A 16679-nucleotide genomic window follows, 5' to 3' on the forward strand; every position below is an offset into this window, starting at 1 on the left:
AGCCATAGGTGCCACATGTTCCAGTTCAACTCGACACAAACTGACCCGGTTCAGGATTGTTTTACATCCTGTGTACTGTAGTCTTTATTTAACATGGGATAAACAAGTCTAACAATAGACAGGAGTACACAGTCAGGCACTGACCATGGGCACTTGCCAGGTGAATAGGCATACATTGGTCGTAGGGCGATGTGGACGGTGATAATGTCCATTTAAAGAGGGGAGATGACGGTGCACAACGTTCATCCTCACACATAAAAGGGTTGCCATGAATGTGATGCCCTAAAGTCCAAAATACTGCTGAGAAGAAAACAGGCTACTTCTGAAAGATGGGCTCATCCCCTTGATGAAGCGGATTTTCAGAATTATTTCTGAATAAAAGCCTGTGGCAAATGAAACTCTCATGATTTTGTTTAACTAATGAGTGTTGCATGATTTGCACGTTTGTACTAATTCAACCTAGAGTAATATGCACCAACACCAACACGCGGGTTTAACATTTGTGCTCTTGTCATGTTTGTTATTCGGCTTTAAATAATACATTCACTTTGTCCTTTGTTTTGTCATATATTAACTGCGGGCTGACTTAAATAATAAATAGTAGCATGTGCATTCTTCAAATGTGCTTTTGTTTATGTTTTGTCGTCTCATGTGTTTGTGTTTGTTTATTCTTCTGTATGCAAAACTAGGTAACAAAGTCTAATGGGTTAATTTTAGTAAAGGGGCTGGGTAACAGAATAATTATCATTTCTCAAATTAATTATTGTCTTGTGTTTCCTTGCATACTAGACTCACTCTAAAAAGGCCTGTGGCCTATTTCTAAAATGGATGTCTGAAGCTTTGTCAAAAGTGGGCCTTGCACAGCAATGATTGAATGTGGAAATGTTTTTTCTACATTAATTCTTAGAGAATGGCTCGTAAACAATGCTGTGTGGAAGCTAAGGACAATTTGGTTCAGATTTCTTCATGGCCAAGGACGAGTTTGACGTTCAGCGGTGGAAAGGCTTGGACGGACGAAGGAAGTTGTATAAAGTTTTGTCAAATGTAACTACCTTCGGAAGCTAGTGACACGTTTAAATAATTAACAATGCCGCTCTTGAAAGAACGTGACTCTTGTTATGTGAGAGTCGGATGATTTCCTCAGGAGACGTCTTTTGACCAATCACATTATGTCTTGCTTGAATATTTGTATTCTTTTAGTTAGTTTTAGATGGGAAAAACGTATAAGAATTGCCCCCTTGCTAAGAGCACTGTTCGATCGTTCCTGTGCTCCAGAGACGCTGCCGGATTTTCGTTTCACGTAAGATCCTTAGAGACTTTACTTTTTCCCTTTAGGTTTTCTTTAGCTAAGTTAGGGAATTAGGGCTATGGAGAAATAAATTAAATGTTTGAGCATTTCTCATGCTGACTTTGGTTCGAACTGCTAAGACAAATGTGCCTTTAATAAATAATACTGCTTAATAAAAAATTGCTAATAAAGAGGTTTACGCATTAAAATGCATTTTGCTTAAAAATAAAGTTAATAAATTAGATTTTGAAATGACAAGCTGGTCTTGTTTGTTTCCTTGAGTTACCATTAGTTAATCCATTGCCTATGATTTTTGACTTAATTAAATGTTTTTATCCTTTTTGATTAATTAGGTCATATGATTCAGTAGGTCAATTCATGTCTCAGTCATTTATGGGCCTAGTGTTAAATTTATAAATTATGGTGAGTATTGTGGTGTAGAGTTGTTTAATATGAGACAGAATTTCTCTTGGCCCGCTGGATCACCCTGAATGGTAAATTTCTAGCCTGTGGCATATTTCCTTATGAAGCCATCAGATAGGCTGTCAATAAACATAGGTTCCACAAAGAAACATTTAGAAATGTGGATTTGTCAGAGCAGTCAACATTCAATTGAAGTATCTATTGTCTCCATGGAACATTATTCCTCAGAGAGTCCAATGCCACATGTTGGTGCAAATCGAATGTTCCACTATACAGAATGTGCCAACACTGTTAAATTGAAATCGAACATGCATACAAATTATCAAACAAGCTGTTTATTCCTAACAAAACATCCAAAGAATCAACACCAGCTGCTCTGGTCTCGAGGTTCTCCATTAGACATATTACGCGGAAGTTAAAGACTATCACAGCCAGCTTCAGTCAGCACTATCAAAATACACATTCACATTATAAAACCCATTATCAATGATCTGAAAAAGCAATCTGCCTCTAGTCAGTTCAAAAAGCTAAAGACTCACATTCCCTAGATCTCCATATTGCCCCTTATCTAGTCTGAATCCAGTTAATACAAACCCTAGCATTACAACCTAATTAATCTCTGTATCTCACCATAATAGTTTATACAATCTAAAATCATATTCCATGCTCAGTCCCATCTCCTGCATTGACAGTGCTCCTTTGCTGCAGACCAAGGATGGCTATCCAGAAATACAAATAGAAACATGCATAAAGTGTGTTTAGTGAAACTGATCAATCTTAAAGAACAATCGGCCAGATTCATCATGCTTAATTGCGCTCGCAAAGGGCCAGAATCTGAGAATCTGGTCCTTTGCGATTGCAATTTTTGCATTTGGGAATCATCATCGCAAATGCAAAATTCGCTAATAAAGAATTCGCACATTTGCAAGGAATTGCATTTAAGAAATCTCTATTTGAGATTCCTTAAATGCAATTCATGAACCATTTTAAAATTGCGAAATCCCAATTTTAGGCCGCTATTTACCGCGAGGTCAAACCTCCTGGTAAATAGCGAAAACTTAGAAAAATGCATTTAAATGCATTTTTCTAAGTTGCATGTTACACACACACATGTCCTTTGGACATGTGTGTGCGCAACACCAATGTAGATTACATTTCAGGGGTGCTACAGGGTGTCCTTCGGACACCCCTGGCACCCTTGAAATCGCATCCTTATTTGCGATTAGCAAATTGCTAATCGCAAATAAGGAATGTGTAGGAATCGCAATTTATTTAGCGATTCCTACATGAATCCCGTTTTGCAAGTCCTTAATAGCGATTCCTTAATAATCGCTATTAAGGACTCGCAAAACGGGACTATGATGAGTCTAGCTGTTAGTCCATTCCCAAATCATTGGTTTTCGGTATTTTAACCTGTATCACATACGTATAACCCACAGCTGGAGACAGATACACTGTTCATGTTGTGAAATATAATTTCATACGAAAATAACATAGGTGTCACATTCCTACCTCTTCCTCTTCCTGTCTCTTGCGGCATATTCTCTCTTCCCACATTTTCGAATTAATCCTGTTTATCAGCATGCCTCTGAAACTATTTATTTGATATACACTGAAGACAATTGACAAATGCCATATCTAATAAAACTTTACATGTAATATACAAATAGATATGTTAAATACAATGTTCTATCCTTCCCAAAAGTGAAATATATACATAATACTGTGAAAGCAAATTATAAAACCTGCTTTGTCAGAGTAAGTACTTGTGGCTTTACTTTATAAATGCTGACAACCACATTCATGAATAAATGATGCTTGCTTTCAATACCAAACCAAAAACAACCCTACTTGAATAGGAAATGGCGAACTGGTGTGCTGGCCAAACCTGGCAGTGACTGGAGAACTCTCAGTGGTGCAAGGAGAGAATGGAAAGTAAAGTGGCGTAGCAATATGAAAGAGCTACTGTGCCTCTGCCGAAGTGAGTGAGATTCTCCGAGTAGAGAATGAAGAAGAAGAGGAAGCAAGGCAAAGCAGCTTACAGTGGGTACCAAAGATCGCTGAGGAGTAAGGATTAAGAACGATGAGGATGGAAGGAAGTGACTTAACATGTAAATAATAAGTACATTATTCAATGTGGAAAAGAAATTGCATAACAATGATTGCAGTAGGTTAGTGCTTTAGTTTGCTACCAACATCAACCACTGTATTTCTAGTGGTGTCTTGTGTTCAGGAGTCGTATTCAACAAACATTGGAACTCCTACTCACAAGGAACCAGGGTAAATAGTATGCAAGGAGAAACAATGGTTATTGTAGATCATGTAAACAAAAAAGATAATAATATGTGCACAATCACAATCGTTAGTCAGAAGATAATCATAGAGAAGAAAAAAACGTTATACATATTTCAATAATATGAACAAACACTGTATTTTCTTTATATTCATATTTATTTGGGAACATGGTTCTAAACATGGGAAATCAATGGTGCTCAATGTCCCAAGTGAATCTAGAACCAGAAAAAGTGACAAATTGTGGCATAAAACAATGTTTCTAAATGTATTAAACAACCATAGCATCAAGCACAAATCAAAAGTACTGCCAACTGTATACATTCCAGAGACAGTAAAAACAATTTTTTTATTCAAATAGTCAATAGCGTCTGACACCATGATTAATGATGGGTCTCATCAGGACCTAAAAATGAGGGACACCTGAGAACAACCAACCATTGGCACGTTCTGAACTCCACAACATATTCTGCTCCGATGTTGGCATATCCTGGTCTCGATGGGTTGTGATGTTTAGCCAATATACGGCAACCACATGCACACCAGAAACAGTAAACAACATTATGTGAGTTAAAATTGAACATAAATGTTAGTCCATATTTCAAGTTGCCATATTAAAATACATTTGTATCAAATGAAAGGGTGCAGGCAATCCCTTAGTTTGGGAAGGCCCCATGCTGCTTATTGATTTAGAATTATCTCAACATTGTGTCAAATAATGTATTAAGTAATCCCTGATGTTCTTACTATGTGGGGTCTATGTTATCTATTAGATGCCAGTTTTTTGTGCTTAAATTCTGAATCCTATTGGTTTAGTACAAAAAGTGGTGATGCACGCTAGTTTCTTTTCGGAGGTCTTGTTTTTGGGAGTCAGTACTTCTTCTCTGGGACAATACCAGGCATGTTTCAAATAGTTAAAAAAAATAAAATGGGGTAGCCTCTGGAGATTATTTTCCCTCTCAGGGTCAGGGCTTCTATAACGTAATCTCCCTTGAGTGACCAATTTCAGCTGTGATGCAGAAATTGGCCAAAGGACAGGCCGTAAGGCCCAGAAAATATTGGATAGCACCGCTCTGCAAGAACCTGGGGTTTAGAGAGTATGCACAAGCATTCAGAATCATGAAAACCAGCACCTTGGGTCACATTGTGTTCGCTGTATCCAAATTTCTAATGGCAATATGGCTGATCAGAAAGAAAAAAGCCCCCTGAACTTTTTTTAATGTCATTATAATTCCTTCCTCGCTGGATGAGAGAGAATTTTATACAATGTATTTTTAAAATGTATTTTAATGTATGTAATGTCTTCTACTGCATCTTTTATGGTCTATATGGCCGAAATAAAGAATTTTTGGATTGGATTATTGCCCTAGAACGACTGCTGTTGTAGGATAAGAGTATGTTCCTCTTTGTAGGTTTCCTATATAAAAGTTTGTATAATGTGCCTTCATGATGTTTAATATATATGGCTAGAAATGTGATCTCAGTCTTATGTATAATTTGTACAATCTTGAATGACACCATTGATTTATTACCTTTACATATATATTTCCAACCCTTTATGAATATTTATAAAATAAATAAAGTGTTTGGCTATATTATTGAAATATGTTTAGGGTTTTTTCTTCTACATGATTATCTTCTGACTAACTATTGCGATTGTACATATATTAATACCTATTTTGTTTATATGATCCACAGGAACTGTTGTTTCTCCTTGCATTGTGTTCAAGAGTGTCCCATTTAAAAATGTGTTGACTGATTTGATTGTATTGTATTATGTCCTAGTGACTTTTATTGATGTTTATTTCTTAACCGCTATATTGGTTTCTTAAAGTTGTCTATATGTTTGCTTATTTATTTTAGGGTCATCATATATTTCTTAGAAAAGTGGCACATTAAAATCTATGACAGCCAACAGCAAAGTTGAAGTAAAACAAGTTTCACAAATGTATTTCTGTGCTGAGCGCACCCAATGTAATGAAGATAAACATTGTAATTTCACTGAGCATGTTAGATCTGGTGGTCTCTAGTTGGCAGAGGTAGGTACCACTGTCCAAATAGGGACCCTTGCTTCTAGTCAGGATAAGGAGGGAACGCTCTGAGATAACCGCTGCTCACCCTCTAGGTAGCTTGGCACGAGCAGTCTAGGCTAATCAGAAGGCAATGTGTAAAGTATTTGTACCAACACTCACAGTAACACTGTGAAAACACCACAAACTGACTCCACAACAGTTTAGTAAAAAAAAAGGTATTTAATCTAAACTACACAAGACCAAAACGACAAAAATCCAACATACACAGTTCAAGAATATGGTTGCAAAAGTGTTCTTAAGGTTGCGATAAAATAATCCACAGTTGCGTGAAAAGTTCACAGTTGCGTCACGTTTAGCTCACATAACCTTTAGTTGCGACAAAGTTCCCAAAGCAGAAGCTGGTGCGGTGAAAAACAAGCGAAGCGTTGCTCCTGAGACCTTGGGGAGGCGATGCGACAACCCCGCTGCAGCAGCGGGCGTGTTGCGACTTATCCGGTCTGTATGGGGAGGAAGGCCACTTGTATGGATTCTGTTGCATAGGTTCTGCAGGAAGTTTGTTCTCGCAAAGGCACGATGCGACGATCTGGTAGGGGCTGCGACGATCTCCGGAGCGACGAAGCCCGATCCAGCGGAGATCTCTCTCTCGCAGCTCCTCGATGCGATGGTTCTGCGACGATGTTCGTAGTGACATGATGCGGTCCGCAAGAAAGCGGTAAGACGATCTCACCCAGCGACGACAGACTCTGCGACGACACTCGCATCGATGGTAGTCTTCCTGCACCGGTCTGGTGCGTCCTGCAAATGAAGGATGCAACGGCTCTGGCAGCAGCAACAGCTGCTGCGACGATCTCGGCCTTCGTAGCGGCGGGAATTTCCTCGCACTGTCGGGGATGCGCTCCGCAGCGAGCGATGCAATAACTTTTCTGTAGCAAAGTCTTTAAATCTTGGTTTCCAGCTTCCCAGCACAGAGGTACAACTTCCAGAGGCACCACACATGGGCCATGCACCCCAGGAAGGACTCTCTCAGTAGAGCTCAGAGGAAGCTGGGGGTGAAGTCCTGTTGTTCCTGGGACTTCAAAACAGGAAGCCAGCTCTTCTCAGGCCCTTGGAGATTCCTTCAAGCAAGGGGATACAGCACAAAGCAAAGTCCTTCCCCTCTCCTTGGCAGCAAAGCAACAGCAGGGCAATCCAGCAGAGCAACAGCTGGACAATCTTCCTTGTTCAGTTTCAGTTTAATCCTTGGCAGAGGTTCCTTCTTGATTCCAGGATGATCTAATTTTCTGTTGCCAGGGGTCCTGTACTTATACCCCTAAAAGCCTTTGTTCTCTTTGTGCATGTGGGCACTGAGCCCGGTCTGAACCAGTTCTGGGTGTTCCTTGAGCACTTTGTTTTCCTGGCTTTTCCTTTCCTTTCAGATTGAGGGGCAGGGTCGTCAGCGGCCCAGCAGGAGGTGGAGCCAGCATTGTGGAAGGTAGGCACAGCCCTATTCAGGCCCAGGTGCTATCTCCTCCCACCACTCAAGTTGCAAATGCAGTCATTCAGCCTAGGGCTGACTCAGCCAGCCTCCTGGGGAATCCCCAGCCCCTGTCACTCTCAAACCAGACAGTCAATACACAAACAGGCCAAGGCACACAGACAGGTCAGACAAGAGAACAGCAACTTTCTAAAATTGCTGTTCTCAAACACAGGACTTAAAAACAACCTTTCCTAAAAGATGTGTTATTAAATTCTGAGTTCAGGGATACTATACTCTTATGTCCTATCTTGTTCCTATGAGAGGATATGTTGGTAGCCACTGTAGCCAGCATCCCCCATGTTAACCAATGGAGCAAGATAGCCTTACAATAGTCAAAAACGAAAATAGCTGTAATTCACTACCAGAGCATGTCACCTGCACCAGCACATGCTCTACCTTTCACATACACTGCACCCTGCCCAGGGGGGTACCTTTGGCCTTCCATAGGGGTGACCAATGTCCACAAAAAGGAAAGGGTTAGGCCTGGTCAGTGGGGACACTGACCAGGAGGACATGGCAGTTCACAGACTGCACACAGGCACTGGGGTGGCAGGCCTGAGACACCATTTTGGGGCTACTCATGTAGGTGGCAAAATCCGTGCTGAAGGCCCACTAGTAGCATTTATCATCACCAGCCCTGGCACACCCAGTACACTACCGGAAAGACATGGCTTGGCAGTTCGGGCTGGACTGTTTCCATGAGGCACAGGGTCAAGGCTGATTTGCATATGGCCATGTCTGAACTGGGGTGGTGTGAAGTGCAAAAAAACGATGGATTTAGGCCCAGATCTCTGTACTGGGGTGAATGTATGACATTGTTCTGCATTCTGTCCATCAACTGTGGTTTTTGCATTAATCATGTATATCCAATCATCATACCAAGTTACACAGGGAGCATTTACACTCTGGCACTGATCAACAGTAGCAGAGTGTCCAAAGCATCTAATCCAGCAAAAACTAAATCCAGCACAGCATCAAAAATACAGGAGGTAGAGGCCAAAAAGACAGGGGAAACCACATCAAAGATGCCAGGTCTAACAGAGCATATGTTCTTTTTTCGGTGATGTAAAAACATTATGGAATAAACACATCTCATTCCAGGTTGACAAACGTATATCATTTTCAATAAGGGATGCAGTGCAATTGAACAAAAAATCTCACTTTGCCCTATGACTTAGCTAGCATGTTCATTTAGGTAGGTTTGTCGCTTATTCTTATCTTAGCTCTGGGTTGCCTGTCTGGATGTCTTCTAACCCTGGGCATAGTTCACGTAGTAGCGCTACGCGTAGCTACGTGAAGTGCACTTCGCACTACGCGAGCTACACGTAGCTACGCGAACTGCGTAGTGCACTGTGCAAAATGCTGTTTGCATTGATTGTACAGTGCCGGATGCTTGTCCGCACTGTGCAATCAGTGCAAACGGTATCTTGCACAGTGCAAACGGTCTTTTTCTGCCGCTTGAGTAGAGCTGCAGCTTTCTCAACGCGGACTGGTAGTTTCTCTTTGCGAGAGGTCACGAGCATACTCGACCACTCGCAATGAGAAACCTGACCTCCCGGCTTTGAGAATCTCGCCGGGAGGACTATTTTCCACGCTCGCGATCGGCAACTTGATGTTGCTGATTGCAAACGATGAATAAGTCTCAACTGGATGTGAATTTGCTCGCTCGCCAACTTGACGTGGAGGACCATGAGCAAGCAAAAAGTGACCGCTAAGCGTATTTGCACTGTGCTACGTGCAATTTGCGTAGTGCGAAGTAGTGCAAACTTCACAAACTAATCAAGCGTAGCGTAGTACTTTGCCCAGGGTTAATTTCTTCGGGTGTAAAAATTAACTAAGTGGACAGTGTCACTTGAAAATTAAACACACTCTTCTCAGTTGCTACACCTGTATTTAATTAGAATATAATTCTTACATAAGTTGTGCATCTCTGATTGCATTAGGGGGCATTGCATTGGCATGGGCACGGGGTTTGAGTTACTGCTACCACATTTGGAAAACTTTTCCTTCTTTGTGTTTGCAAGATAGAAGTTAGCATAATTGTTGAGCTACATGTATATTTGGCCAAGTTATACTTACAATACTTGTAATACTTTGGATAATAATGGAGATCAATGAAAAAGTGCTCCCAACAGCAAGGAGAAAACCACAGTTCACCATAGGGGAGAACTCTTGCCTGCGAGAGAAAGGGAAAAGGAAAAGAGTGTGTGGTTGGGGATGAGGGAACTCTATCCTTAGAGAACACTCTATATGATCTTTCAGCTCACTATTTAACTAATAACACCAACATCTAGCCAAACGTTTTCATCCCTGGATGAAACATTGGCAACATACTTCCTTCTATTGATAGTCTAGGTGAGCACAATCAAGGAAAACATGTAGAGTCTTGCACATTGTATTCACGATCTGCGCCATTATTTTTCTTACTTCTTCAAAACATCTAGTCACCAAGTGTTTCATCTGGCATCATTACCAAGACTTCTTCAGGACTTAGGGCCTAATTACAACTACAGCGGTCTGTAGTTGCGGTGGTGGTCTATGGACCGCCACATTGTCTGGCCACCCGCCGTATTACAAGTAAATGTGGTGAGATCTCACTTGACCACTGCAACTGCTGGAGATCCTTTATCTTGTGGTGGTGGCGCAGGTGTCTGAGGCAGCAATATGCTGGCGGTTCGGCAGTGGCATCGCCAAGCATATTAGAAGTTTCTTCAGTGCCTTGCTTTTCATGGAGGTGAGCCCACCATAAAAAGGGTGACAGTGATGAAACTCAGGGGCCCCTAACAGGGCCTACTGTCGCCTCAATGCATGGTGGTGCTTGCAGAGGGGCACATATTGTGCACCCCTGTATTTTTGCATCCCCTGTCCTGCAAGGAAAGAAATGCACAGCCTTGTGCATTTCTTTCCGTGCAGGAATTTACTCCAGCGGTCTCATGGCAGTGCGTGTCTAAGGCACACCTATGTGCCAATGCAGTGGGACCTCCACAGCAGGACTGCCCAACCTGGATTCCAGTTGGAATCCGGTGGGTGGTCTGACTATGGGTTTGGCGGTCTTGCAGTGGGTGCTAGCTTGGAAGCCGATGCAAGAACGCCAAACTCTTAAGCAGGCCCTTAGTATTAATGCTTCTCAGGATTATCTTCGATCTCACTATGGTTACCACGCTCCCAAAGGAACTCAAAAGGATTGAAGTCCCCTGAGTACGAGTTGTCAGGTGAAGTCAAAATGGTGGCCATAGTGTGAGCCAAAATCCAACACCTTGCTTGACATTTTATCAGATGGTGCTCAAGTTAAACCTTGTTACACTTCATTTTGGGATGCAGTGTCCAGCAGCGTAATTCTCATTGAAGGTACTTTTGATTTCGGCTCGCACAAAGGCTGTTTTTATCCTGTTTAGACTGCACATGACAACTTGTTCTCAGGAACCTTTAATCGTTTTGATTTCCTGTGGGAGCACGGTTAAAAGCATAAATAGAAGCATAAGCATGCCTTCATTTACTCGAGTCAATATTAACAAGTGAAAATTGGTGTGATTCTTTTAGACAACCCAAGGTCTGATAGAGGTGCGAGAGGGGCACCTCTAGTGACTGGAAGTATGTTGGACATGATACCCAGGTGACTGACTAGCCTACCCAGCTGTTGAGCTAAGTGTAGAATTATAATATTTTTTTAACAGTCTTAAAAAAATGCTGAAAAAAAGAACCAGCTTATTCACTAAACTCTCCATCTCATTGGATAGCCCTTCTCTCTGTTGTGAATATGGTCTTGCTGACCATGCTTGACAATTCTCTACAGCAGCCATGGAGCTGAATAGATGTCTCCCTGCAAGCTATCTGTACCTTTGGTGTTACTGCTTTATGAGATACCTTGGCTGTGCCCTAACAATTAACACACTGAACCAAATAGATATGGATGTGATAGATGCATTTGAATCCCCTCTTATTCTTTTATTTAAAATAAAGAGTGAGTCTCTGTAGTGGTTGTTGGAACTCCGTGAGCTAAAACGTATGACTATTCCTACCATATTACAAGGCTGAGGCTGACAGTCAAAACACAGCTTAGCAGCAGTAATCGTGTTCACAGTGGGAAGCAATCATTCATCATATAAGTCAGTCCTGTTTGCTATGGTCCCTTCTAAAATTGTGAGGCATTTCAGAAACTGAAAGCAAATCAATCACACCTACCAAAGAATACCATTTATTCGAAAGACACAATCCCTCGTGCACCATACATCTCATTATACTCTGACACTTTTTCAGTTCTGGCAGTAAGGCAATGTTTACTTCTCTCCTCAGGTGAACATTTTTCTTCAAGTGGCATTAATGTTTAGGTATACGATTAAATCATCTTGCACAAGAGACCTTTTGTGACACATTCATGCAGTTAGTAAGAAATTCAGAAGGTCACCAATAAGGCTACTTTTTGATTTTTTTTTTATATTCTGCAAAATTTAATACCTTGCTCCGAGGCAGGCGAGCAAGGACTTGCATCCACATAAACACAGAAACATATGCTATCTATCTGTTTTTCAGTAAAGCTAGCATCCCATACTTCGTTGATGACGTGGTGTTCTACTGCACACACAGATACACACCTGCAGGTGCACACACACGCAAATACTACTTTTGACAGATTGGATTGTTTATAGTTTTGGAGAGTTCAAACTCCTTCATGCATACCACTTCAAAAGCAGGCTGCTAAAAGCGTGAGTTGGTATTATATTGTTGACATATTTAGGGCAGGGCTTCTGCTTCACCAAACTCTAAGGGGCTGATTACGTTTCTGGTAGTCATGGACCACCAGACTCATGGGCAAGGCTGTGGAGGTCTCCCCACGGCCCTATTATGAGATGGGCGGTGGGACCACCACAGCCCACTGCAATCGTCAGGGAGCCGGCCTTCACCTGGCATTGTTGAGGTGGTCAGGAGGCTTCCATTTTCTAGGCAGGACTGCCGCGATCCTGCCAAGCATATTAGGAGTTTCCTCTCTGCCAGGGTTTACATGGCGGTACCTCCAACATGTAAACCGTGGCAGAGAAGAATCAAAGGGGGTCCTACAGGGACCCCTGGTGCATGTGCACCCTGTGGATGCACACAGGGAGACACAACATGTGCACCCCTGTGTGCATGCACACCAGTTCCCGCATGGCATGGACTTTAAAGTCTTCACCGTGTAGAAACTGTTTTTGCCGTTCCCGTTGCAGGGCCTGTTTTTAAAAGCACCGCCATGGGCATGCCAAACAAAGACAGCCACACAGAAGGAAACTCCTAATTTGGCTGGTTGCCTCACTATAGGTTTGGCGGTGTAGCGGTAGGGTGTATCCAGAGCTGCACCGCTAAACACCATCTAGGGAGAGCCTGGAAAAGAGGAGTAGGTCTACCCTAGGAAGTATGAATGATCGAGGATGGTGTACAGATAGCTATACTAAATAGGTGGTGTCTATAATCTAAGATAAATCAAGAGGCATGAGCACTGCTATAGTTATCACAAACTTTCTAAAGTTAAAAGGCGCTACTAGAGAAGACACTTCCTCACTTATAAATAAAGGGATTTATTGATTAGACATAATCGTAATTGTTATTCTCTTGTACGTTCTGGTATAATGTGTGCAGTACACAAATGATTGAATAATGATCAACTCAATGGTATGAAATTGGTCCTAAATGACACTAAACTAGTAAAGAGTTTGATTGCTTTTGATGTACACACAATTCCACCTTGCTGCACATTTTAAATGTATAGTATATTAGGGCTCTAATTCTATGATCAGGTAGGTTGCCAATGATGGTATGCTAGCCAACTGAACGAGTAATGTGACTTCTATATCTTGTTCAATAGTCTCACCTACACACCTAGATTTGATAAGGTAGGTAGGTGATACGAATCTTAGTATTGACGAAAATGCTTCCATGAATAGTGCACAAGATTTAGTTATGCTCTCTGGACCTAGGGTGATTTCCTCGGGTATTAGTGAACCTGTCTTGGTCAACATAGTAATGTATTGCAAATGTTAACCTAGAACATAGCAGGGTTGCAAGAAAACTTCAATAATCCTGGTTAAGGTGACTTTATTGACAATCATCACATCTATCTGTTTTTAAGAAACATCGCCCTTGAAGCCGGTGCATAGATTGCGTTTTATAACTTATAGTATTGAAGCACTTCCAACTTCAGGGCAACCCGTGTGTGGCTTGCTTATTTTGGTGAAAATATTCATGAAATGTGTCAATAGTAAATTGAAATCAACATCACAGGTATTCTAGTTGTGAACATCAGGGTAAACAGAGGATTGTCTATGAATATATATAATAAATGTACTTGCACCCAAGCCAAGAAGTAAAGCATCTCCTACCCTAGCAACTTTCAATTGACATCTACCGTGTATTGATAGTAGACATTTTATTTTTTCTCGCTGGGGACTTAATTGTTGCTTATGAGCCCCTAGAAGCCTTGGAAAATGTTACAGGCTAAGAAGAAAAAGACTTGGCAGTCTGTACCCTTGATGCAGATCCTACTAGAGATCCTCCAGCAGTTGCTTTTCAACTTGCCTCCTTAACTCCTACATATGGCCTGTGGGTCTGTAATGGTCGTTTTGTATCAGACAAGTTGAGGTCATTTACATTTCCTGTAGTATCCTTTAGCAGTAGATTAGATAATTCTATCCTGGGCATCTCTGGCAGCATTTAGTAGATTTTAAGGTCCCTAAGTAATGGGAACAGCGATCATAACGACCGTCAAGTAATACTTGAAGATAAATGAGCTATACTTTAAGATAAAAACTTCTTACTACTTTCAAAATTGTTCATGAGACTATCATAATGCCTCTTAAAATGTAATACATTTTTGTCAGTGCTGGTAGATTGCACCATTCTTTACAGCCCGTAAAAGCTCTGGTAGGTGAGTCACTGCTTTTTGGGGATACACAATTCTTCTCAGTGGAGTATGCATTTCATGCATCGTATGTTGTTAGTAGAGTAGGATGTTCACTGCCTTTAACAATAAATAAAAACTGAAATATTGAATTAAATTCGCCCCAATGGCTGTCACTTAGGTTTGAACAACTTACTGCCGTTCAGCTGCTTAGAATGCATTAACCCCATTCCATTACACGTGCTCTGCAATTATTTCTTCATACACAGAAAACATTGAAATTGAAATTGCAATTAACATGCGTAATTCGATTATGGTTGTTCTGCTGCCAGTCCATTATCCATTACTTTACAAAACGTAGTATTTTCATAAATAAAAATTCAAAAGTCTCCCGATTTTACAGTTGTGTTACTTTCTGAATAGGGATTGATAAAATGTGCATTCATTTGGACGAAATAGTTCTGTGACGTTCCCCACATTGCTCCTTTCCTCATACTTGAAACATATTTGTGAAAAAATGCTAATGGTCCACTTCCCAGCAAGAAATTCAATTGAGAATGCATGATTTGACGTGAAATTCGGGGTCCTGACATAAAGAGTCTTTCTGCTGTCCCAAAGTCTGTAATTTGCAAAATCCCTGTGATTTAGCAAATCGCACATCATGCGACTGCAAAATGACTTTTTGTTAATCCAGTTTCCAGTTCAATAAAATCTTACTGAGTCACAAAATTTCTTCTGAAACTCATAATGAATCACTGTTTGGAAGGAGTACATTTAGGGTATCCCTTCCAAACAGAGATGTATTTATCAGTGTTTCTCCCACTGAAATCCAATCACAAAACATTGACCTCAAAGGAGATGTTCACCCAATTGTAAATTGGAAGGAGTCCCCTTTGTAAATATTCAAAAGAAAAGACTGTTGGGGAGTAGGTATTGGTCATCAGGAACACTGTCAACTCTCAAACAAAGAAACAAAAATGGTGGATTTAAACTTAAATTTGAAGTTGCACCTAGATGAGATTTCGATTCTAAATCTAATTTGTTCCAACAACCATTTTCCACACTCAAACTGACGTTGCACCAGCCATGATTTTGCATCTTCTTGTCCTGGCAAAAAAATGTGAGGTCATTCCCATGCACACCTTTTTCACTTAATTTGACAACTGGCTGTTGCATTTCCATTCCTACTATGGCCAGCAACCCTAAAATAAAGAGAGCTTCAAATATCTTCTGACTCCAGGATGTATTTAGTAAGGCATCCGTTTCTTGTTCCCTCTTTCAAACAAGACTACCCCCAAATACCTCAAACACCCTTCTGTGGCAACCAACCCAGAAACCTTAATTCTTGATAAATATCATAATTTGAGATTGAGCTCCATTAAAACTGATCAACTCTTTCGTTTACAAAGGGTAAAGAAATATGTCTTTTGTGCCCGTCTCCACACATTTTTCACCTTTTTCTGGGCCCTATTTTTTATAGGGTTAGAAGCCTGTGCGCTTGCTAACCAGATGCAAAGTGCCTGTGCTCCTCCTTCAAAGATTGTTATATATTGTTAACTTTGATTAGCACAATTACCATTTATATAAAGCCATAGCTTATGGTGCAGAAATACACTCCTGCCATGGAAAGTTAAATGACGTGTGCATTGCAGCACATATCCCACTATAGTAGCAATGAAAATATGTCTGATGGACTAACCTGTGCCTGCAATAATCACCGTTTTGAGAGGTATGAAAACCTGATGTTAAACATTAATCAGGTCACTCATAAGTGAACTCTGTCAGCCATAAGATATAATTCATAATATTTAAGAGTAAAACATGTGACATTAAAAATGGGATGATTCCTCAGTGACTAGGCCCAAAATGACATTGTCATTGGTCATGCTGTAACGGTTGCATAGAAAAGGTTAAAGTATAGATTATACACTTTGATCTGTAAATGTTTTCCTCTTTTACTACAAGCACCATTCAAATACTTACTTTATATTTACTAAAAATCATATCTAAAGGTAAAGTCCGTTTTTATTAGAAAAGTAGTAAAAGTTACATTTAGTAAGCTAACATTTACCTACATAATCTTTCAGACTGCTAATTTGCATTTCCCTCCGTCAACTCCCAGTCAGTGGCATCAAATAATCTACATTTTGTAATTAACCTCCCCTCTTATCCGCACTCAGGCCGTACTTATAGTAAAATAATATACTGATGGTGCAACCACTGTGAGAGTGACTACTACAATTCCCACTCCTGCCAGAA

Source organism: Lissotriton vulgaris, chromosome 10 (genome assembly GCF_964263255.1).
Source record: "Lissotriton vulgaris chromosome 10, aLisVul1.2, whole genome shotgun sequence".
NCBI classification, from domain to species: Eukaryota; Metazoa; Chordata; class Amphibia; order Caudata; family Salamandridae; genus Lissotriton; species Lissotriton vulgaris.